The sequence below is a fragment of the Pinus tabuliformis genome, chromosome 2_1 (assembly GCF_031772625.1).
Source record: "Pinus tabuliformis cultivar Carrire ecotype Pingquan chromosome 2_1, CPIR1, whole genome shotgun sequence".
Classification (NCBI taxonomy): Eukaryota; Viridiplantae; Streptophyta; class Pinopsida; order Pinales; family Pinaceae; genus Pinus; species Pinus tabuliformis.
Window position 1 is genome coordinate 210,299,232 of NC_142299.1, and position 23,675 is coordinate 210,322,906.

At 37.2% G+C, this 23,675-nt stretch overlaps 1 pseudogene; it reads left to right on the forward strand.

Moving 5' to 3' along the window:
- The window catches only part of LOC149199488 (DNA replication licensing factor MCM4-like), a 136,905-nt pseudogene extending 113,725 nt beyond the window's left edge, over positions 1-23,180 (forward strand).
- Positions 23,181-23,675: the final 495 nt, after the last annotated feature.

The following is a 23,675-nucleotide window of genomic DNA, read 5'->3' on the forward strand; positions in this document are numbered from 1 at the left end:
ACTGGCCAATGGCCAGACCAGTATGCATCACACCTTTCGATATACAGAGGGGTGCGATGGGGGCAGAACGAATTGTTCAAACCCCAGAGGCTCGGAAAAGAAAGGAAACATGCTTAGAATTCAAAAAGGGAAGAATGCAACTGAAGAGCTCAGGTTTAGCTCTTACCTGGTCCAGACAGCGCAGAGAATTGTCCACAGAATCTCTCGCAATCAGCTAGTGAAAATCAAGGGGGAAAACACCTCCAAAGCTCCAACAATCTCAAATTCAAATGAAATGGTAAAATGAGGGGTAAAAAACTACTTTTAAATTACTTTTCACGTAATTCGAGTAGGGTATTAGTGTTTTAAATCATTTTTCAAGCATTTATTCTCATTTCTAATCAGTTTGATGGAGCAATTGAATAGGTAGTATGACTGTCAAAAGAACATAGTGTTAAAGGAGAATCGAATATCAATGACCATTATCACGAGCAGTTTTTATGCGAAGTTCAAGCTCGTTAAAAATTAAACCTAAGCAATGAGAAAATGTTCTCCCAGAGTTTAATCTCATTAAAAATGAACCAACCTTTAGTAAATAACCATTGCGAATGCATTATCATCAGCTTTTTGAGCCTTGGTCGTGTTCTTATCGTCACCTCCACTCTGTTTTAGCCGATCATACGCGTCCATTTGATTGTTTACCCTTTTGAGGAACAGCTGCGATGAGTGATTATGTTAGCCATCCTTGTAACACTGCCATGATTGGAAAATTCCAAACCTTACCTGGAATCAGCTGCTACCCGGAAATATCACTCGTTCCTCAAAAAACGAGTCTCCTTTAAGCTCTTTTCGTTTGACTCGTAAAATATGAAAAGATTTCCGAGAAATTTGTCTTTCCAGCTTGTTAAATCTATCGGAAGTGTTATCCCTCCTCTAGATTTTAATCTTTTTTGACCTGAGGGATTATTACACAAAAAGATCAAGCGCTTGTCTTGTTCGGCTCATTAAAACTATTGAAAATTCATCCCTTTCATATTATTTTATACTTTTTTGGACTTAAGGGATTATATGACAAAAAGGATTATTGGAGTTGCCTTTCCATCCCTTTTCAGACTCTCTAAAATTGAAAAAGGACCGAGTTATATTTGTCATTAAACTTGTTAAAACCAATAGCGAAAAAACTTGTCCATATAGACAAGAACAAGTTTCACTGTCGCTAGGCTCGTTAAAACATAGCGACGGGTTTGCCCGAAGAGCGAATCATAGAACAAGCATATGTTATCCTCCTCAAGCTTGATAAAAATAAATAGGTATTGGTCAGCAATGACTAGGGAAAAATTGGGAAGAAAACTTGAAGAAACTTTATTGGTAGCAATTCGCTCTTGAACATGACACTTTCACTCCATCACCATGATTGAGTTGGGTTGGGTTATTTCGTTCACCAGTAATATTTCCATTGTTCCACCGTACCATCCATCTTTGGGGTTAACGCTACCAATCATTTTAGTGTTGCCGATATGTTCAAGAGAAGTCACTCAGAGAATTCACCAACCCATCTTGCATCTCATCCGCTGCAATACATTCACGCTCCATTCTTTCATGACCGACACCCTGAACCTTGTATCATCAGATTGTTTTCACCTCCACAAAATCATTTGCTCCGTTCCGTGTCGTAGATGTGGGATTCATTAAGGCCCTCCTACAACGGGTCACTTCTTGTTGACATCAGCTCATTATCCAAGAAGTCGACCTAGGAACAACCCTTTCAGTACTTTGAAGCTTTCATGCCTCAATGGCAAGTTTCTCACTTCCAGTGACAGGTTTACATCAATGGCCTTCGACTGAAAGATTTTACGTGGTGTTCGACCCCAAGTCCCTTTTTCACACCACATGAATTGTACTGTCGTACCTTGAGGATCATCATCATTATCGGTGATTCCTCTCGTGCATGTTAACAGCCTACATCATTGGTTGGTAATCAGGTGATGTCTTTCCATGTTCAACTCCAGAACATGCTTCACATGGATCGAATTGTACTTCAGGCGAATATTGAATGAGTTTGAAGACCCCGGATCTAGTTTCATCCATCTGGGCTGCAATATATTTAGGAAAATAAATACATCAGATGTACATCATTGCTACACAGATGATCATCCGAATCAAAGAATGATGGCTATATCAAAATCATCAGTCTGCCACACAAACGGTTGTCTGTCCTATGTACATGAAATGAATTTATAAAGCTGAGCATGGGAATGCCCGCCTCAGCTAGATCATGAAAAATATTATGAATAATGTATTGTATTGTATCTTATTATAGGTCACCTTCTAGTTCGAAAAACCTTGGATCCTCATGATAAAGCATTTCACCCGACATCAAAAGATTTTTGACCTCATGCTTTAAGGGCAATTGTTATAGACATATTTTGGCACTGCAACCCAAATCATATATGTCCATAAACCAAGGGCTTCTGAGTCCCTAAGAGTTTTGTTTCATACCCTAAAGGAACAAGTTCAGCTGATTACATCATCTCCCAGAAGTTCTCCATGAAAAACTGCTCAGAACTGGTCAAAACTAGACCTATAAATTGCTCAGTGCTAAGGGTGCGATGCATCTCACCTGCTCAGTGAAAAAAGTGTGATGCATACTAGAAAGCCCTTCTGTAGGGTGCAATGGGCGAGAGTAGAAAAATGGCAGAGACAGTTTGTAATGTGGATGATCATGGAATCTTCCAGAAAATTCTCCTGTGACACTTGCCTCTCTGAATTCGCCCAGGGATGAGTAAGAGATCATGAATCTCCAAGTAGAACCAAGAACTATCAGAGAGAGGACACTAATCAAAATCCCAGAAGCTGACTCACCCCCTGCAAACATCTATATATGGATCCCTCATCCCAGAGATCCAGGGGCTGGAATCTTGTATTTTGTAAGGAAGTGTTGTTGGTTTCTTGGTGGAATATCATAACGTTGGGTGATCTAAGCTTTTCATGAGGTGAAGAAGGGCTTTCATGCTGGGAGGTGACATTGGGTTTGATCAATGGGTTGTAATCCTCTCTTCTACTCTTTCTATTAATAAAGATATTCAAGTTTTCCTCCACATTCTTGTATGTTCGATGATATATGCATTTGTGTGGTCAATATATATCTGGTCCTATATTGTTTATGATTGTAGATCTTTGTACTTCAATAGTATTATGCTTCTTTGACTTTACAGGTACTCTTTGAATCGGGGTAAACAAGGAAGGAGTGGCAAAGATCTGTCAGAGGGGAGAGGAAACAAGCAAGGAACCAAGCGAAAGACTGAGGTTGGTACTCTTGCTTCCTTCTCATCTACTTCTCATAAAGGAAAATGAAAATAACTTTAGTTTGTTTGTTTCTAAGATAGCTACCCATCTTAGTGGGACTAGCAACTCCGAGTGGACACTAGATTTCCCGATAAAAGACCTTGATTTAGTTCAATTTAGTTTTAGTTTAGTGAAGCCATGAAAAATTTGAAAAGGACCAATTCAGTTTAGTTTAGTGAAACAATGAAAAAATAAAACAAACCATAGATATCCTATCAAAGTATGAGCAATATGGGCAATGTTTTCATAACTAGGTAGTTACCTGTACAACAAGAATAGGTTACTTATGCTTCTTTTCATTGTGAAGTTGAGAAGCTATGGACCAGGACTTGTTGCAGTTCATAGAATATATATATATATATATATATGTGTGTGTGTGTGTGTGTGTGTGTGTGTGTGTGTGTGTGTGTGTGTGTGAAAATTCAAATATTGTTTTGTACAGAGTGAATTTAAAACCACTACATTTTCTCTCATCAAATTTTTGCATTCAATCATACATTAACATGCCCTGTTTTTAGTTGCAGGTATCCTCCATACCTGTTCCCCAACAATCTCCTTCAATCCATAGAAAACAACAGCAATTTGCATAGCAACAAGGATCCTAATGTTCAGTTATGGTTGTGTTATGCCCAACATTTGGCAGATCTTACTGGCATGGATCGACTTGTCACTTCCTTGGAGTGTTCCCCCGATTTGGGCTTGTCACTTTCTTGGACTGTTCTCCCTAATTTCCCTCATCGATGGCAACATTAGAGTCGGCTATGACAAAATGCAGAATAATCACAGACATAGTATGAAACCCCAAAACCATAAGCTGAAGGGAAGAACCACAACCAAAAATCGAAACCCCAAAACCAGAAAATGAAAAATTATATAAGAAAAAAAATAAGTTATGACACGTTTCAATTTCGAATTGCATGAAGGAAGATGAAAATGAATCCATCCTATTGGTTGGGGTGAACATTGTCTGCTCACCCCAAGCCCACCAAGAAAACACATATATATATATATATATATATATATATATATATATATATATATATATATATATATATATATATATATAGATATATATATATAATTATATAATTTGTTCCCAATTTACAAACTTAACATTATATCATATATTTACAAAATTTTTAAGAAAAATATTTTTAAATACTTACATATTAATATCTAACAAATGTAACTACAAATTAATGGGGAGTTTGAACATCGATCCAAAAAACTTTATAATGTAATATATATATATATATATATATATATATATATATATATATATATATATATTTAAAATATTTAAAATTATTCTATGAATGTAATGGAATTAGTGCAAATTGATCTCATACATCTAAGAGAAGGAATGAGATTAGTTGTCATCAACTTTCAATACTATCCATGGTGTTGAAACTAACTATTCTATGATCAAGCTTCTTAAATATTTGATTAGGGATTTAAGCTAAAAATTTGTTGATAGATCATAATTAATGACATCATATGTATCCACATTAATATTAACTTTATTATAGTTGTCAAAGGTAGGTTATATAGTTTTTGGTTTGGTAAAAAAAATTATGACTTTTAATTAGTTCTAAAACTTTTGAGCAAATTTTATAAAAATTTTGGAAAAAAATAATTATCAATTTCAATATTTTGAAAATTTAAGAATATTTTTTCAATTTCTTAAAATGTAAATTGTTTTTTTCCAATTGGCTCATTTATAATGAATGACTAATTTTGTGGGATTTTAAACTGAGTTGTGAGAGATGAAAAAATATTAAAATATAAAAAATCTTTAAAAATTGTACATTTGCCAATTGCACTTATTCATCTAGAGTCATTATTAGACTGTACCATGGGTTAATGCAATCTACCATACTTTGTACCATTATATCCTCCATTTATGCCACTTAAATAAATAAATATATATGCGGAATAATGTGTTCTATATTCCTAATTCATGCTTCATATTTGATATCTTGAACTGTATCTTAGAAACTTTGTATTCTTTTTTATAGAGTAGATATTAAATTTGATTTATTTAAAGTTTTCACATTTTGCAATTAATTCTACACTTTTCTCAAAGGTTCCCCTTGAATATAGGGTAATCTCTAATTTTTAGCTCTAAATTCGATGTATTTTTAGTATTTCTGAGTACTTAAATTTTAGTATTTAATGTTGTATTCTCTACTTTTCTCAAAGCTCCCTTTCCTCGAGCTTGAATATGTGTTGGCTTAATGGGTCATGACCCAGGTTTAAAGCTAATTGCACCAAAAAAAACCCTACACTACTCACCCTTTCAGTATCAACCCACATAGCACAGGCTGAAGTCTCACTTGAAGCAATATGGGGGGATGCTGGAACCAAGTTTCTGCATCCAGAGATTAGTGTGATGTCTTTTATTTACCTCGATCCGGCTTCGAGCAGATCTATAAGCCCTTAGTGCTCGATACTGCAACTTCTTTTAAACGGACACTAGACCTTCACGAAGGTCTACGATAGGTTTTTATGGATCCTTAATAGATGAATCATCTACTTATGCGAACCATAAACTAACCCTAGATCTAAGCTCGCATAGATCTAATTAAGTATTTAATAAACATAGAAAAATTATTATAATCTTCGTGAAAGTGCTTAACATGCATTGCGTACAATTAGTAAGACTTACCCCATAAAGTCACGCACCAATAGATCATTATTTCATAAATACATTATTCCATCATAGCATATATCTCAAACATAAAGAACAGAAGTAAACAGATAAACACAAAGATTCTTCAATAGTTCTTCTTTATTGATCTTCAATATGAGGTTACATACTTGTTGTGTTGTACAACAACCCCCCATTTCTAAAAAAGAATTACACAAAGTTTTTAATAAGAAATGGGTCACTTTTAAATAAACTTAGTGAGGTTTGTGATTTGATAAATAAAACTGGTGTTGACCTCATTATAAGAAAAATCTTTATCAAAAGGCCCAATATAAATAATTCATTTTGTAAAGCCTTTTGAAAAATACAAAGTGTTCCTTTGAAAAACATTATAAATAATTCTACATTGCGATAAAGCGATCGAAGATCGCATATCGCAATGACAAAGGGACACACATAAAGAGGGCCTCATCAAATCCTCCAATCCGATAAAGTAAATCACAATCAGCAATCGGGGATATCATAGGACAAATAACTAAAAGCACAAGCCAAACCCTCGATTGTGATCAATAAATAAGGCGCGCATCTCAAGAAGAAAACATTCGCGAAATGGTTTGCATGCATAAGTCTTTAAAAAAAATAATAAATCAAACCAATTTAATGAAAACATACCCCACCCTATTGTAATATCACTTTATCGACAATTGGAGATATTCATTGCAAGTGATAAAGCTTTTCCTTTTTGAAACTCCGAATTGCGATTTGCGATTTATCGCCGATCGTCGATCGGGGAAATCCAAAGACACGCTTGAGGTAATAATTCAATATATGATCTATGAGACGGGTATTTATGATATTTATTCATCACGATTGACGGCTCAAATGGCTATTAATTTCACAGTTAAGAGTAAATCCTTAAAATATTTCACTCATGGTGGTTCTTAACTATATCTGACTTATCATATGTCAATCACCTTAATTCTGTTCATTTTCATATTGGATTTCAGTGGCATATCCCTATGTTACGATATGTAATTATCTGCATAGAGTTTCTTTGAACTCATGAATCTAAAGAAGATGGGGAAGAAATCTAAGAAAGCCAAGGCAACTCCTATAACTAAAGAACCAGGACTGAGCAAGAAGGGACTAATATCAGATACAACATGTCTCGGTCTGGGAAATGTGAGTTGGGAAAGCATATATAATTTGATAGAAGCAGAGGAGCCCGACGAATTGGAAGAGGAAGGCATAGCTGATTCCACCAGCAAGTTAGAAGGAACACTCAAAGAATTGGCCTGTTCATACCTTCACAGGATAGTAGCATAGGCCAAAATTTTGCCATACACTGATGTGGTTAGATGGGTTGTCGAGAAAATCCCAACTTCAAATAGAAAATTTTCCACGGCCGATGGAAGGATGTTCAGGTCATTTAAACTTGAATATCTCAGACAAATGTACCATCTACCTCCGCCCAAGAAGCGCTATAACAAGGCATTCCTGGAAGCATTTTCAAAAGAAAATGACTTGGAATCATACCCAATCAAACACTGGAGGCATTTCCAGGAGAAACATAAGCATGAGTCATCGGGTAAGTATTCTGTCAACTCATTAGCTTCTCTATATTACTATGCTGGCGCTATGATCTGTAGACTGTGGGGACAACATGATTCTGCAAGACTTACTATAGTATGGTCTCATTAATGGAAGCTGTGATTAATGGTTATGTTATGGATTGGGAAAATATTCTATCTGATAGACTAGCCACTGACATATTAGAATATAGAAGGAAAGCATATACAACTTCTCGGATCATTCCTCCTTTCTACTACAGTGCATATATTCTTTATATTATTTGTTTTAATTCTGAATACCCTGTATTCAGATGGAAGTGGACTTCCCAAGATCCTAATCCTATTCATATCCATCACAAACAGTTGTGGAAGGCCCACTATAAGAATCACATGTATAGAATTTGCAATGGTTTTTTCCTACCTGTATATTATTCTACCTTCAATAAGCCTACACCTAGGATATCTCAGGAAGTAGCAATTGACCTAACAATAGTTTGTAGCTGGTTCGGAGAGGAGAAATTCACTTATGTGAGGATTTTTGGTAGTCTTACCAAACCCCATGTTCTTCCTTTATATGTTCCTGATAATCTGTTAGCCCGAGAGTTGGCATATCAGATAATAGTTGAAGGAACGTCAAGGACCCTGAAGGATTCCAAGAAACATATGTGAACTATATTTCCCATATGGTGTGGCATTTTTACCTTACATGATTATAATCATGTAGAGAAAGAGGTAGAGAAGATTTAGATGTTGAATCTTGCCACCATTCCAAATAGGCAATATGACCCAAGTAAGGTTGCCCATAACGCTACCTCTCAAGCTAAACTTGCGAAATTTGATCATGAAGCAGATGACTTTGATGATTTATTTGCTTCAACTGAAATATTTTATCTGGTTAAACAATTGGCTAGGATCAAATATGGAGATGAGGGGTTACAAAAATCCAATAGTCTTAGAGCCCAGAGGTTGCAAACTCTACCTTTGGACCTACTAGCTACAACCCCAACAGTTCAGCCATAGAGTCAAAGTGAACAGAAATTTGCCGATAATACTCGTGTAGTGGAGAAGGTTCCCAAAAAAGAAAAGTTGCCGGAGCAGGAGTAGGGATAAAAAAAAAGTAATGGACTCCTTGATTCAAGAATTTATGTTGATCCTAAGCTAATCAAGGAATGGTAGAAATTTGATTCCTTCATTAGTAATACTGAGAGCTTTAAGGATTCAACACACCTAAGGTGACAACTGATCAGAAATCAGTAATCAATACAGTTCCAACTAAAGGAACAAGCGGCCCACCCATGACTCATAAGGATGTAGAAATAATCCCTAAAAATTCCTCTAGTGAAACTGTTTTACATGTAAAAGAGATACCACCATTAGATGTCTTCTATAGCCCTGAGCATAGAGCTGTAATCAAAAGGAAAAGAAAAAAGAGGAAAGTTGATTAATCTCCTCTTTTGACTTCACAAATGGAGATAACATATGTGGTATGGAGAGAAGTTAATCCTTCTGAAGATCTCACCAAACCTTCTTAGTATGCTAGATCATACACAACGGCCACAATGGATAAAGCATCGGAGGTCAGTAACTTGTTAAAAGAAAAATACTAAGCAATCATTTTGATGAAAGCACAGGCACAAGGGAAACAACAAAAGATAGAACAGTTGGAATAGCAGTTAGCAGTCCAGAGGTAGTTAAATGACCAATTGAATGAGAAATTTCTCAAAGAAAAGCAAAGGATTGATGAGCATGCAATTCATAAGCAACAAGAACTATCCCAAGCATTGAGAAAGTTGCAATCATTAAATGAAAAATTAAGTAAATCAAAGGAAGAACAGATCGCTCAACTATCACTCTAGATGTTAGGTCCCTATAATACTAGTGATTACCCCATTACTGTTGTAGTTGTATCCCTTATTAATATTGTTGTGTCCCTATTTTCCCCATATTGTTATTATTGTGCCCCATAGAATCCCTCTATTGTTATTTTTGTGGCTTTATATTATTATTGTTAGGTCAGCTGGGTTATATTGTGACTCCTTAGACTCCTATATATAGAAAGGAGGTTTTGTCATTTGAATCATCAAAGAATTATTCATTTGTGTAATGTAAAGGAGGTTTCCCCCTCGAAGAGGCTGAATTATTTTGTGTTCAACTATCTTTTCTATCTTTTTGTGAGCTAGTTTCATAACATTTGGTATCAGAGCTTTGGATTCTAGGGTTTCGCTGCTCCAAATAGGTCATCGTGGCATTTTCGCTATAAATTTTTTCTGCGACATTTCAAAAGCAAAAAAAAAAACCCATTTGAGACAAAATTGCACTGAACCTCAGGTCGAAATTTCAGAGCTTTTCTCACTATATTTGTGGAGATACGATCTAATGATGTTGGTCTTTTTGCAGAATCCTGAATTACATTCAAAACAGGTGACCTGGGGAAATCGTCATAACTTTGTCTCTGAGCATCGGATCGAAATTTTGTAAGAAGGTACAGAAAGAGGACAGACTTTAGTTGCTTGTATATATTTTTCAGAGCCAAAGGTAGAAATAATGACATGTGGCACTTCATACTTAGAAAGGTCTATAATCAGGTCATCTTGGGAAATTGTGCATAACTCTTCCTTGGAGAATCCAATTTGGATCAAACTGGTGGCATTGGAAAGAGGACGCAGAGGACTACTACAAATCGCAATTTCAGAACTAGATGATCCGAAATTATAGAGATACATCAGATTCAATATCAAGATCCTACAAAGTGAAAAAAGGTGTGTAATTTTTTTTTTAAATTTTTGTGTAAGCTTGGTTTGAAAAATTAATTTGAAGGAATTCAAAGGGCATAATAAAGAATTATTATCAGTAATTGATGCTCCGAGGAAAGAAAATGCAAACACCTAGTAAGCAACCTGAAAGCTCTAGAAATGCAACATGATATATCAAAATTACGGGACCAAGTGCAACAAGTGTCACTTGCACAAAAAGGTGTAGAAGCTAAGATGTATGGTTTAAAGAAATGCATGGAAGCTAAGATGAATGGCATGGATGCTAAAATGGATGGCATGGAAGATAAGATGGAAGAATTGAATATTAAATTGAATAAGTTGCTATAAGAAATGGTCTCTAATGGTGAAAGGGTAGTAAAGGAAACTCATGATGAGAACAAAAGAAATGTTAATCATGATTCCATAGACTCTAATGTTGGATCGAAGACCCACCATATTCCAAAAATTGATATGAGGAAGTTTGATGGCAAGGATCTCGCAACATGGATATTACAGATGGAGCAATTTTTCAATCTCAATAATGTGTAAAACACACAAAAGGTACGTATTACAACTTTATATTTGGAACCAAATCAGTTTGTATGGTATCAATAGATTTTCTCTTGTAAATAAATTATCACTTGGGCAATTTTACAGAAGAATTGACAGCACATTGTTAGGATACAAAAAGCAACACCTTTTTTAGCCAATTGATAAGTCTCAAACAAAAGGGTTCAATAATGGAGCACATTGAGGAGTTCCAAAAATTGAACATAAGGGTAAAAAATATTTCAGAGAAGCATAGGATTGATTTGTTCATAGGGACTTTAAAGGATAATATCCAACATGATGTTCGCCTTTGGGAACCTGATTCATTAGAGAAGGCATTCAGGTTAGCAAGAAAAATGGAAAGCAAAATTATGGCAACTAGGAAGCATACCACTCACAACTATAAAGATGGAAGTGTTGTTGCCCCTAGTCTTCCACAACCTATAAGGTTGACACCACAAAAATTGGAAGAAAAAAGAGCAAAAGGGCTTTTTTACAGTTGTGATAGGAAATACACTAAAGGTCATAAGTGTGCTGAGAAGAAATTATTCTACATAGATTGTGAAGAGGAAGAAGAAAAGGAGCAAGAAAGGTCAAAAGAAGAGGATATACTCAACAAAGCCTAGATAAAGAAGAAATGAATCCGACCATATCTTGTAATGCATTGATTGGAATTACCACTCCTGAAACCATCAAGATAGAAGGACAAATCAAGAAGAAAAAGGTAATAGTGTTGATTGATTTAGGAAGTACCCACAATTTTATTCATTGTAAGATAGAAAAAGAATTGAATTGCTTCCTATATCCAATGCCAAAGTGTCAAGTGATGGTTGCAAATGGAGGAACAATAAATTGCTATGGAAAGTGCCATAATATCAAGCTATCCATGGGAGAATATGTATTGACTAGCCCAATGCTTTCCATTCCAATGGGAGGTGTTGATGTTGTACTAGGAGTCCAATGGCTACAATCCTTGGGTACAATAGCTTTTAATTTTCAAGAACTTTTCATGAAATTTTTTGTCAAAGGAATGGAAGTTGAATTGAGGGGTATTGCAGGGAAACCAGGAAATATAATCAGCTCTAACAGTATGACAAAGCTTCTAAAAAAGGAACAAAGAGGTGTAATTGCAAAATTATGTTCGCTAGATGTTTCCACATAGGAATCATCTATTTCTCCAAATCTCTAAAATGTATTGGAAAATCATTCCAAGGTATTTGAGATCCCAAATGTCTCCCACCTATTCGTGATCATGATCATGCTATTCATCTGATTCCAGGAAGTTTTCCTCCAAACATCAGGTCGTACAGATATCCCTATGCCCAAAAGAGTGAAATTGAACATATGGTTGCATAAATGCTCGAGGCTGGTATAATTCAACCTAGTCAAAGTTCTTTCTCTACTCTAGTAGTATTGGTGCACAAGAAGGATGGATCATGGTGGATGTGTCTGGATTATAGGGAGCTCAACAAGCTCACTATTAAAGATAAGTTTCCCATTCCTGTCATTGATGAATTATTGGATGAATTGCATGGATCAATTTACTTCACCAAGTTGGATCTTCATTCAGGATATCATCAAATCAGAATGAAGACTGAAGACATTCCAAAAACAACATTTAGAACTCATGAGGGTCATTATGAATTTTTGGTCATGCCTTTTGGCCTTACCAATGCACCTTCTACATTTCAAGGTTTGATGAATTCCATTTTCAAACCCTTCCTTAGAAAATTTGTGTTAGTATTTTTTGATGATATACTAATCTACAGCAAGTCTTGGAAGGATCATGTTGAACATGTTGACAGGGTGCTCAAACTATTGGAGGAGAAACAATTATATGCCAAAAGATCCAAATGTTTCTTTGGAGTACAAGAGGTGGAATATCTGGGTCATATTGTATCTCATGAAGGAGTTAAGGTAGACCCTAGCAAAATTAAAGCCATTAAGGAATGGAAAATCCCCACATCCATAAAGCATCTGCGAGGATTTCTTAGGTTGACAGGGTATTATTGCAAGTTTGTTAAGAATTATGGGAGAATAGCAGCACCTCTAACAACATTATTGAAGAAAGATGCATTTTCATGGACTCCAGAAGCAACAAAGGCCTTCGAACATCTTAAAGAGGCAATGTGCCAAGCACCAGTCTTAGCTACACCGAACTTCACAAAAACCTTTATTGTGGAATGTGATGCTTCAGGAAATGGAATTGGTGTTGTTTTAATGCAAGATGAAAGACCCATTGCTTTTGAAAGTCGTCCAATCAAGGGAAAGTTTTTACACAAAGCTATTTATGAGAAGGAAATGTTGGCAATACTACATGCACTTAAGAAATGGCGACCCTACCTAATGGGAAGAAACTTCAAGGTAAAAACAAAACAAATGTTATCCTCTGAAGAGCAACAAAAGTGGGTCACAAAGATGTTGGGTTATGACTTTGAAATCATCTACAAAAGAGGGAAGCAAAATGTGGTGGCAGATGCACTCTCAAGAAAGGATGAGGATGTGGAAGCATTGTTGTGCACCATTTCTATTATCCAACCAGATTGGATAAACAAAGCAAGGGAGGAATGGAAGAATGATGAAGAAGTGTGGGCACTTATTCGAAAGTTACAACAAGATTCCAGTACATCTGATACATTTAGCTAGAAAAATGATTCGTTATGGTACAAAGATCGCTTATACCTCTGTAAGAATTCCCAACTCAAACAAAAGATTCTTATGGAATTGCACACTTCTCCCTTAGAAGGGCACTCATGATTTTTAAAAACTTACCACAGGGTTAAGAAGGAATTTTTTTGGGACAACCTTAAATCGGATATTCAAAAGTTTGTGGCAGAATGTTTGGTTTGCCAACAAAATAAAGTTGAAACAATTAAGACCCTGGGTCTATTACAACCTTTATCCATTCCAAGCCAACATTGGGAGGAGGTTTCAATGGATTTTATCATAGGTTTACCCAAGTCAGAGGGAAAGAGTGTCATCATGGTAGTAGTTGACAGAATTACCAAGTATGCACACTTTTGTGCATTATCACATCCATTTAAAGCTAGTACAGTTTCTACTGCATTTATGGAAACAATTCAAAAGCTACATGGAAACCCAAAGATTATTGTAAGTGACAGAGATCCCATTTTTACTGGAAATTTTTGGACATAATTATTTTCTTGTCTTGGTACTCAGTTAGCTCATAACTCATCTTATCATCCTCAATTTGATGGGCAAACTAAGATAGTAAACAAATGTTTGGAAGGATATCTTCGTTGCTTTGTATTTGATAAACAGACACAATGGGTCAAATGGTTGCCTCTGGCTGAATGGTGTTATAACACTTCCTTCCATACAGTAACAAAAATGACCCCATTTATGGCACTTTATGGATATCAGCCACCATCCATCACATCATATTTAAGAGAAAATTCTAAGGTTCAAGCAGTGGAACATCACATCGAACATCAACAACAAGTCCTCCAACTCTTTAAGGATAACCTCGTGTTGGCACAGAATAGAATGAAACAACAGGCAAATCAACATTGTAGTGAAAGAAGTTTTGATGTAGGTGATTGGGTATTCCTACGGCTACAACCATATAAACAAATGTCCCTCAAGCAAGCTAAGAAGGATAATAAATTACCACCAAAGTATTATGGTTCATACAAGGTGTTGCAAAAGATTGGTACTATGGAATACAAATTGGAGCTTCCTGCAGCTTCTCGAGTGCACCCAGTGTTCCATGTTTCATGTTTAAAGAAGGTTATAGGTGACAATCTTTCAGTTGAAACAATATTGCTAGAACTTGACAAGGAACGAAAAATTATATTGGAACCGGAAGCAGTCACAGAAACAAGAACTTGACAACTATGAAATTGATCGATTTCAAAGTATCACATCAAGTGGAAGAACTTAACCACTAAAGATTCCACATGGGAGGATGAGAATTTTATACAAAAGCATCCAGAACTACTCAAGTGTTGAGGACAACGCTTTTTTGAAGGAGAGGGGCATGTTAGGTCCCTATAATACTAGTGATTACCCCATTACTATTGTAGTCGTATCCCTTATTAATATTGTTGTGCCCCTATTGTCCCCATATTGTTATTACTGTGCCCCATAGAATCCCTCTATTGTTATTTTTGTGGCTTTATATTATTATTGTTAGGTCGGTTGGGTTATATTGTGACTCCTTAGACACCTATATATAAAAACGAGGTTTTGTCATTTGAATCATCAAAGAATTATTCATTTGTGTAATGTAAAGGAGGTTTCCCCCTCGTAGAGGCTGAATTCTAAGGCGTTCAACTATCTTTTTCTATCTTTTTGTGAGCTAGTTTCATAACACCACATAGAAAGATTCAAGGAATATCCCCAAGTGGGAGAATTGAGATTGGAGGCTCTACAAATTACTAGGACATTTCTAGTCAGTTGAGCCTATTATGTCATAATATCTCACTTGTTCTTCCTCTTTGTGAAATTTCATCATCCATGGTCGACAAATCAGTTGATGTGAGACTGAACTTGGAAAACGCAGATGAAAGATTAACAAATTTTCTCTCTTGGCAAGAAACTAAAGAGGGAAAAGCTGCTAATCTACCACAAATTCTAGAATCGCATAAAGAAATTCTATTTGCTAAATGGAAATATCAGCTAATGTAGGCAGAAAGAGCGACATCAAGATGCAATTCGGCAACAAAAAATCTGGTTGAGTTAATTAATAATACTCCTTATTTATCAAATTTAATAATAGAGTTTTCTCCAAGGAAACTTCCATCAGTAAAAATATTAGAACAGACATGGAAACAGGAGTTGGAGGAGAGGGAAATATTGATCGTAGGTATTCAAAGTTTAACGTGGGAAACCTTTTGGTTTTTCCTTGTCAAACCATATCGTCAACGGGCATCGATGAAATGCCTCACCGATGCAATCGGCCATATGATTCTCGAATTCAACGATGCCACATACACTGCTCAATTACACTCACACATGAGTCATCCATAAGAGCTTCAGCCAATGCTCGCCATTTGTCAGATCCAATCACAAGATGATCAGTCAATACAGTGAACCATTTCGACCAACTACAGTGTCCCTATTTCGAGAATATTTTCACATTTTTGTAATTTGGTTATACCAACACATATCATATTTATTTCATAGTTTGTTAGTTTATGTAGTATTTATAGACCCTTTCATGTTTTTAGAAAGGGTCCTCAAATTTTTGTATTAAGACTTGGATTGGAAGTTGCACTACTGTACTTCCAATATAATTATTTTTATAAAAACTGGACCTGAATTCTGAGTTTTGATGAAGAATGCTTTTATGTGATATGCACTATTGCTTCCTGTAAAAGTATTTCCAAGTTAAAAGGCGGGATCTGAATGCGATTCATATCAGAGGAGACTCAAATTCATATGGTACTACTATCTATGTTTTTTCTTCATGCTTTTATGTGAATCAAAATTTATTTATTTTCCTATTATTGATATATGTATATGTTTTTACAGCAATTCTTTGACTTATCACTATTGAATGTTTAAGAGTTGTTATTTTTCATAAATATGTATGTCAGTAATTGATGAACGCCAAAAATGGACAATTATTTGGGCTCATTCAACCTCCTAATTTGACTTAATCCACCATTCTCATTAGTTTATTGCATGTTTTTGATTATATTTATGTTAATAGAGTGAATTTGGTTAGTCATTATGCCAACAAGTCTAATGGGTGCTTTGTGTAGCCTTTTTGGTCAACTTGGAGACAAAATTGAAGGTCTTAATGAGCACTTGGCAGCCAAATTCGTGGGAGAACAAGCTAGAGGATTTGTAGGAAGGTGTCCCCTTCATTTATGGGCCCTTACCTCGAATTCTCCACCATCAGCTCGGAGTTCAAGGGCCACCGAATCAATCAGCACAAGGGCAGCCAAGCAAGTCAAGTAGGACTGCTATTAACTCCAAGTTTTGGGCAGCCGAGTCCCTAAAGTTTAGGAGGACTGTTGGGTCCTCAATTTGTATAAATAAGAAGGCTTAGGGCCTCATTTTGGTTAGCCAGTGGATGTTTGCTAGTTAGCCAGTAGATAGTAGCTAGTAGTTAGTCATTTCATAGCCTTGTTGTAGTCATTTTGTAATTCGATTTGTATGCAATAGATTAGCTTTGCTTTCAGCTCATTCTCAAGCTCTCCTTGTGGACAGTTTTGATGTAACTCTTCATTCTTGATTAATAAAGATGAATTCAGCTTTGCACCAGCTCTAAATCTCTCTTGGGAGGCTGTAGCTCTTGGGGTTGGGCCCATCTCAAGCGCCCAGTACCTCCCCTGTTTATCTTTATGTGTGTTTGCTGCGTTCTTAAAATAAAATTTGCTCTTTAGATCTTGCTTTGTTATTTTGGTTGTTTTTGTTGGTTAAAGTAGCTTTTTATGTTTGGGAATCGATTGGTAGGAGTTTGTCATGCATTTAGATCTTTCAGAATGTTCTTGCTCACGTGATGTACATGGTTCTCTTTCCAAACGAGGCTGTTGTTTATTCATTTCATTGACAGTTAGATTAAGTTAGCTAGGACTTAGTTTGTTTGCAAGAATTCATTGATTCGGTTGAATGTGCATTGTGCAGGGCATCTCTATCACTCACTCACATGGTCAAGCTTCATCAGAGCCATCTGATTCATCCCATTTCTAGGCTTCTCGCTTCACACCCATCCTCTTGCCCACGTAACCCTACCTTCTTCTCCATTGTTGTCTCAACTACCTTAAAGCCAAATCAGCCTTCCACATATCATCTCACCACTCCATCCATCAGTTCCTGGGTCACTTCAGACCCCCATCCTACCTCCATAACCATCCATGCATCTTCCATCAATCACCCATCCTGAAAAATCCCATTTCGAAACATCCTGTAGAAGAATTACAGAACTTCCTGTAGAAACCCCTGCAGACTTCTTGTAGAAGTTCATAAACACAGTTGCATGGCATCCAAACTTTGTGAAACTCTCAGAAAGAATGTTAGGGATCCCTTAGACCCTCTCTATACCATCCCAACCTTTCCCAAAGCATTTCATCCCTTGATCCATCCCTGCACAGTGGAAAACTAGTTAGAAGCACATGCATGATAATTTCAACAACTTAAGCAAAAATACAAAAAGATGTTTTCTTCAGATAGTGATAACTTAGACACATGCATTTTACCTTCCTAGAAGTAATGGCATCTCTTTTCATAGTTTTCATTCTTTCCTTTGCATCAGTAGGACTAGTTGGTAGAATTAGGGTTTTCTAGGGTTTGCGTTTCTTTTTGGCTTTCAGTTTCTTTCCGCAAGTAGATTAGCTTCCTTTGAGTTAGCTTTCGTCCATCAGTTAAAAAGCTTCTTCTAAGAGCTCATAGAAGTTGGCTTGAGCCCCTAGCGGACTTGTGCCAGCTGACCAAGTGACAGCTGCGGCAAGAGCTAGTACTTGTGCATACAGCACCGTCGCTTCCAAGTTTGTTACGAACTACCGGGTTGATAAAATTAAAGAAGGGAGTTCCAGGAGTTGTAGCATTATTGCTACAATATTGGGGCCCACCATCTTTTTGGCGCCGTTGCCGGGGAAGCGTCAGAGTATTGGTGATTGCTGCTTTTCTTCTATTTTCCACTACAATCTTCTGCTAAGTAGTTTATTTCATTTCCATTATGCAATTTCGTTTATGCAAAAGTAGATTAGCATTTCCCGCTTTCATAGATTAGCATTTCAATTCCGCAATTTCATTTCTGCAAGCGTAGATTAGCATTTCAATTCTGCAAGCGTAGATTAGCATTTCATTCCTGCAATTTAATTTGAGCAAAATAGATTAGTCCTTTCCTGCTTTCATTTCAATTCCGCATTTTCATTTTAGCAAGATAGTTAGTTGCAGTTCAATCTATTTCGTTTTTGCAGGTAGAAGTAGAAAAAAACAAAAATCAATCAAAAAGATTTCATTTCATGCCTTGTAGGAGTAGAGATAAGTTAGAAAAATGGTTTTACAACACCCCCCATTGCTTCACACGGCCAACCTTCTCTCTTCTTCGATGGCTGTGACTAAGAAGAACCCCTGGATGGACATCAAGGCATATTTAAAGAACCTCTAGGGGAGAAGAAGAAGAAAACATTCCTCTGGAGCAAATGGCTACAAGCAGAAATGTTGGGAGCAGTACCTTATCCAAAAATGAATTTGCAAATCAGATCGAAGATTTCAAGAGTGATATGAGGCAGTTTCTTGCCATGCAACTGGATACCTTGCGGATCCAAAAGAAGCAAGAAGAAGCCAAGAGGGCTTTGGCCATTTTTTGTCCTAGGTGCACTAGAAAGCATCCTAGGAACGAATGTCCAATGCACTCTCTAGAAGTGTGTTTCATCTGTGAAGAATACCATCCTACGAATCAGTGCCCTTCCTTGCCTGGACTCAAAGCTGCATACCAGAGAACCAAAGGAGCCACTGAATCACTCTGTTATATGAACCAAAGGAGGCCACATGAACCTAGATCTTACCAGCAGGAACTGCAAGGGACACCTGAGACCTATTATGACCCCTATCAAACCACTTCCATACCCTCTTGGGGTCCCCCTGCTCACCTTTCATGGTTCACACCTCCTCCTTGTTCCTTCACAGATCCATATTACGCCCAACCAGCTGCTCATTTGTTTCACTCTTATGCTCAGCCACAGCCTCAGTGGAATGCACCTCATCAGGGGTGGAGGCCCCAGTACAACACTCCTCCCACTTCTTTTCCTCCACCACCTGCTCATCCACAACCATCGCCTCCTCCTCCAACAAGGCAACCCCAAATTCCTACCCAACCACAATGCCATCCATCTCCATCTCAATTTCACACTTCCACTCAGCTACCCATACCACCATTTCCAAATCCACACATTGGAGTAGCTCAACTCCATTACAATGCTGAGGCACGACATATCAAAATGACTCCTCTTGAGCTCAATGATCTTCACCATAGCTCAGGAAAAGCATTGCAAAAAAGAGATCATCTTGAAAGCATTGAAGGATCACATCCAGCAAAAGAAGATTCAAAAGAGGAGATCAAAGAACCATGGGCTGCACTTGATGAAGAGAAGACATCAGAAGCATAGATAAAGAAAGATCCCTCATGGTTACCATCAAATATTCCATGGATTCAAGAGAAAGATCAGCAAAAAGAGGAAGATGAGAAAGTCATGTTAGAGGGTGACATGAAACATGATCCAGATCAGCAAAAGAACCGAGGATATCAGAGCTATATTGAGATATGGTTTCAGATCGTCACTAAGTTGCAACGGTACTCTCTTCCTCAGCTATGTTTGATCCCTTCAAAGTCAAATCGTTTTGTATCTAAAATATGGATACCTGTCAAAGCATGCATTTCAAGCCTCCACATCTTTTTGTCTCTAATATCGATGTGCACATGGCTCCATTGGAAGTATTCTTATACTTGAGAATGATTTTTTTTTTTCAAGTAGGGTAGGGTAGAAAAAAGAAAAAAAAAAGGAAAAAAGAGAAAAAAGAAAAAGAAAAAATGAAAAAAGAGGAAAATAGAAATCTAAGGTGAAAACCTCCTCGGAGGCGCCTTAGATTGGCTCATTGATTGAAAACCTCCATGAGGCGGTCAATGGGTTGAAAAAAAAAAAGAGAAAATAAAAGGGAATAAGATCTTTGGGTGAAAACCTCCCTTGGAGGTGCCCAAGGTAGGCAATTAGGGTGAAAACCTCCATGAGGCGCCCTAGTTGTTTTTCAAAAAAAAAAACAAAAGAGAAAAAGAAAAAGAAAAATAAAACTAATTCCATTGGCTAATTGCAGGTTGCAAGAAGGATGTTTCATGACAGGAGGAGCACTCAAATCAAGGTTAAAGGAATTTTTCTTGTGCCTTCTACAGGAAGCTCTGTATTTCTACAGGAAACATCCTGTAGAACCTTTGGACGAACCAAATTCAAGTCTAAAATGGAATCTGATGGTGGGAATCTGTTGATTAGGCCTACAAGCACTTGTGTGTCCATCCCTTGCCTTTCTCCATCATTTTTTCCACCTCATTGTGCTTCTCATTGTGCTTCTACAGGAACTTCCTGTAGAAATTGTGGGAAACTAGACATGGATTTCAAAAAGTGGTTTGGCGAACATGGTAGCTTCCTCAAGGGTTCAGAAGCCCTCATGCAATCTTCCAACTCCTCCTCCATCATCTCCATACCTGCATCACAGCCCAAGCTCAGTTTTCCCTTCCATGCAAACACATGCAAAGTGCCTTGAAGCAAAAACACATAGAACAGAATTTGTTTTTGCCATAACTTGAAAACCATGCATCCATTTGACAAACCGTTTTATGGGGAATTGTACAAGGGTGATGGCAACATGCTTGAGCAGTTTCAGCCAATTCCGGTGCACGGTTTCCAAGAAATCAGCCTCCATCACCATCAACCATTTTTGCATTTTCTCCATATCCGTGCATCCGTTTTAAAAACTATTTCATGGGGAGATGCACATTGGTGATAGTAGCCTACCCAAGCAGTTTCAGCCGATTCTGACGTACGGTTTCCGAGAAATCGATCTCTGAAATCTTCAGCCATTTTCCATTTTTCTCGAAATCCGTGCATCCATTGATCACGATTTTGCTATGGGAGATGCATAATGATGATAGGAACACGCTCAGCAAGTTTCATATCAATCCGGTTTACCGTTTGGGAGCAATGGCGAAAACAAGTTCTGGTTCTGTGACATTGCAGCAGCAGCAGCTTGAACGTGCAGATCTGAACGTGGAAACAAATGCATGCAGCTTAGATCTGGTCAGAGGACACCTGCACAAGGAAAAGAAATCAAAAATCATCAGCCAAGCCCTCATGCAACCAAAGGATCCAAGCATGCAGCAGCAGAACATGAGCATGCAGCAGCAAAAAGCTTCCCAAGCAGCCGTTTGACTTCAGGTACGTGACTAAACCTTGTTCATCTATTGCATGAATCTAGTCTAAGCATTGCATGAACGAATGGAATGGTGAAATTAAGCCATGAATATAGCAAGACATCCAGTTCTCTAGCACTCACGAGAAAATCACGCAGCATGCGTGGATAGTCATTCACGTGGAAGTTGAGAAACACAGGCAATGGAAGATTTGTTGAACTTCAGTGCATAGGGCATCAAATGATTAACAAATAGAAGAAGACATGCAAGTTCATGATAGCACAACAGTTCATATGGGCCAGCACACGTTTTTGCCACCTCACTCCACCAAAAATCACGTAGAATTAATGAGCGCTTAGCCGAAACTCATAGACTGCTGTTAACTTGCACTTGCATCATGTTCAACTGAAGTATACATCCTCTGCTTCCTCAAAATGATTAACCTATCATCCTTCGCTGATTGTTTTGGCCTATTCAAAATTCTCCAGCATACCAAGATTGTGCAGAGGCGCAGAGACATCCTATGGCATCCGGCTAGCATTCTACAGGAAGACGTTTTACAGGAAAATACAGCAGAGTCTTCCAGAGCAGAGGACCCTGAGTTTTTCTTCATCAAGTTTGGAGCTTGAAGAAAGGTGAAAATAGCTGAGGTGGATCATGCTATTGATTTTATTGTTCTTTCACTTGCACGTGATATTGCAGAGGGTATGAAAGCCGTGGAATTGCTTTTAGAGCTTTCAAAGGATATGGCTGTGTGTGAACAGATTGGCAAGGTACAAGGTTGTATCCTCCTCCTTGTAACAGTGTCAAATAGTGACAATCCTAAAGCTGCTAAGGATGCAAACGAAGTTCTGGAGAATCTCCCATACAGTGAGCATACTGTAGTGCAAATGGAACAGGCGAACTATTTCAAGCCTTTGATACAGAACCTGAGAGAAGGGTCTGACACAATGAAAATTGATATGGCAAGTAAGTTGTCAGAGATAGGTTTAACAGATCAAAACAACGTTGCATTGCTCAAAGAGGGAGTTGTATTTCCACTTCTTGAAATGATTTCAAATGCTAATTTGAAGTCAAAATTAGCAGCCATTGGGGCACTTCAGAATCTTTCAAGTTTACCTGAGAATGCTTTACAAATGATCAAAGATGGGGTGGTCCGACCCATCTTGGACCTTCTATGCACACCACTGTCAACTGTATTGGCTTTGAGAGAAAAAGATGTTAATACCTATGCAAACCTTGCTATGTCTACAGCATTTCCCCAAAGAACAAATGACACAATAGCTGCATTATTGGAATCTGATGAGATCATATACCAGCTATTATCTTTAATAAATTTGACACCACCTTCAATACATGAAAGCATTGTTCGAGCATTCCATGCCATTTGTTGTGTACCAGTGGCTGTTGAGGCTGTTGTGAAGCTACATACTCTGAAATGCGAGCTTATGCTGTGAAGCTGTTGTTAATCTTGTCTCAAGATGGAGATAAAAGAAAATTAGCAGAACATCTTGGAGAAAAATATATGAAATGTTTAGCAAAACTTATTTCAACATCTTCAAATGAAGAAGAGAAAGTTGCCGCAGTCGGAAAGTATTGTCGTGTTAGGAAGAGAAATTTGAATTAAAGTTAACTAATGGAAAAACAGTGATTTTGCATGAAGTGAATCTACCATGAAACAAACTGGAAATTTCTGGTGTTGTTCTGGTTAGATCTGTTTATTTCAATACTTTCCAAGGGGTTCACAAGGTCTTTTGCAATAGCCAGATTATTCCATGTGAAAGAATTCTTAAAAGTGTGATTCGGTATGAAGTTTTGCTCTACTCCTGGTTATACAGCAGCTTGAAACAAAACTTGGGAATTCTCATTTTTGGCCTGTTTTGAAGCAATTTTAGATTGAAGGGAAATGCTGATTCATAGCAGTGATATCTGAGCAAGTCATATTTTCTCTG